The sequence below is a fragment of the Brassica oleracea genome, unplaced genomic scaffold (genome assembly GCF_000695525.1).
Source record: "Brassica oleracea var. oleracea cultivar TO1000 unplaced genomic scaffold, BOL UnpScaffold00904, whole genome shotgun sequence".
Taxonomy (NCBI): Eukaryota; Viridiplantae; Streptophyta; class Magnoliopsida; order Brassicales; family Brassicaceae; genus Brassica; species Brassica oleracea.
The window spans coordinates 35,413-38,427 of record NW_013617511.1 but is presented as its reverse complement, the minus strand read 5'-3'; positions in this window follow the sequence as shown (position 1 = coordinate 38,427).

Genomic DNA, 3,015 nt, shown 5'->3' with positions numbered 1-3,015 from the left:
TTTTTTTTTTTTCCAAAAACTCGGAATGTTTTATTTTTATTTGTGAAACTTTGAATATTAATTAATATGATTTCAATTATAATTTTAATTTTATTTTTTCGAATTTCAATTTCAAAAATTTTATTTTTTAAAAAACATTAATATTTTTTACATTCCGAGGAAATTAATTATATTTTTTACTCGATCGATCGATGTGTTTTTGGACATATATCCATCGATCGATCTGTTTATAAAAAACGTTCGGAATATACCGAGGGACATCTTCCTCGGAATATACCGAGGGACACCTTTCCTCGGTATATTCCGAACGTTTTTTTATAAACGGATCGATCGATGGATATATTTCCAAAAACGCATCGATCGATGAACTTCCGAGGAAATATCCCGACGAAGTTCTCCCTCGGTATATTCCGAGGAGATTTCTGACAAACTAGTGATCCTCGGAATTTCCTCGGAATTCCGTCGGAAAATTCCGAGGGATTTCCGAGGAAAGAAGAAATTCCAAGGAATTATTTCCGAGGACTTGTTTCGTCGGTATGTCATCGGAATAACGTTATTCCGACGAAATTCCGACGATTTTTTCCCTCAGTATCCTTGCTGTTTTCTTGTAGTGGATGCACGTAATTAGAGTTATAGATATTTTCTTATAGTTTATTAAATCTGTACTGGATTTTGAAGCTTTAATATATATCATTCAGATGATTAAATGATAATTAAATCCTAGACAAAATGGTATATATTTGCCTCAGTTTCTTTATCTCTAGTTTTAGTTGTAGCGATTTCATTTAGGTTGGAATCTATGTTAGGGCTTTTGACTGGATGCGAGGGCAATTACGGAAAGATAAATAAAAATAGTTTTTAGAGAAAAACTATATAAATAGATGATCAAAAATATTTAATTTGAATTTACATTGAGATAATATAAATACTTATATGTATATGATATTTTTATTTATATTATAAAACTTTAAAACAAAATATTGCTATAATTTTAGACATATATATATACCCAAAAATAGTTTATGAATATCAATATTACAATTTGTTTTTTTTGTTTATGAAATTTCAAATTTATTGATAATAATCAAAAAAATAGGCATTCACATGAAGGGCAAGAAAGATAAAAGCTATATTGCTATAAAGCTAAGACATAAATAGATGTTTATTGCCTATGTAATTTGTATACGGACGACCAAAAATTATTCAAATTGTGACTTCAAACCAGCACCACATGAGCCCCCTCCAGTTTACTTCCATACCGGTAACCCAAAGATGAGATTCTATTTCTCATGGTTTTATCAATCTGATGAGAAAGTTGCTCCATCAGTGTCCACGCTATCCCATGTCTCATTGCATTCCTTTCGCGTCATATGTGATAGATTGTCATCTGAAAAGCCATTCTCTCTAAGATTTTGTCCATTCCAGAGACCCGACCACTCTGCATCCTGTCAAGAGTACCCTGCCAGTCCGGAGTAATGCGAGAACCCAAAAATCTCCCAGTCACTCGTATCCAAGCCATATATCTATAAGGACATGCGCAAAAGAGATGGTCTCTAGTTTCATTCTTCTCCCCACAAAGTATACATTATTGCTGCATACCCCACATCCTCATACGCTCTCCTGTTGACAAACAATTTTTAATCGCAAGCCAAGTGATGAAAGAGTATCTCGGGACAGCCTGCGAAAACCAGACCACATTGCTCCAAACAAGTTTATCACGCCTGTCTCTGTTCTGCTCCAAAGTCCGACTGGACGAGAAACTGCTCTGATAGACGTCGTGCGCATGTTTCCACAGAATAATATATGGTCCCGAGTCATTCACAGGAACAGGTTGATCACATATCTGTAAGATGAGCTCGTGAAATACTCGTCTCCTTCCTCCTCCAATTCTCCATTGTGATCCATCAATGGCGTCATAAACCTTCGCCTGCCTCAATACCCCAAGCTAGCACGTACCCTGCGTTCCTGTAATATCAATAAGCTTCCCTCTCTTCATCCAGTTGTCAGTCCAAAAGTAGGTCGATTCACCATTTCGAACTTCATGGCGAATGAACTAGTAAGCGACACCCCGTAGCCTCAACAATTTTCTCCAAATCCAGGATCCCTGAGAATTCTCCTTTACATCCCATAACGAACTATTCCGCAACAGATATTACTGAATCCATGATTTGAGTAAATGGTCTGTAAAGAGCCGCCATATTAAGATGAGGGAAAAAACCCGAGTGGTATCTCGAAGTCTTCTCAGTCCCAAGCCGCCTTGATCCTTAGGGAAACATAAATCAGCCAATGCAACTTTTGTTCTATGGGTTTGTGTGACAGTCCCCGACTAGAGGAAAGTACTGCAGAGACCCTCGATCATATCAAGGCAGCCTATAGGAAGTATGAATGCAGAACTCTAGAAATTCACAATACTGTAAATAACCTTTTTAATAAGTTGCAGTCTACCAGCATACGAGAGACTCTTGTTTGCCCAAGACAGCAGCCGAGTCCCTACTTTGTCAACCAGAGGTTAATGGGAGTCCAAGATAACGGATTGGTAAGATACCAACTCCTATGCCTTTCTCAGCCGCTGCATTCACAATGTCACTCCCACAACCACCAGAAATGAATATAGAGGACTTGGTAGCATTGATATGAAGCCCAGAGAACCGAGCAAATCGACTCATCACTTCCAATATCCCATCAAGTGATCGCACAGACCCATCCGAGAAGACCAGCATATCGTCTGTGAAGCTTAGATGTGTCAAATTAACTGCCCGACATTACGGATAATACTCAAATCTTCCATTTGGTGCTGCCTCGTTCAACATCTTAGAGAGGACGTTGTTCATGATGACATAGAGATAGGGCAATAGAGAGCAACCTTGTCGGATTCCTCGTGCACTTGTAAAGAAACCCTCTAGACTTCCATTAACTGCCACTGTTAAAGAGGCTGTAGAGATGCAGATATTAATACATTAATGAATGAACTGATCAGGAAGGTTCATGGCTTTAAGCACAGAGGTAATGAATGAC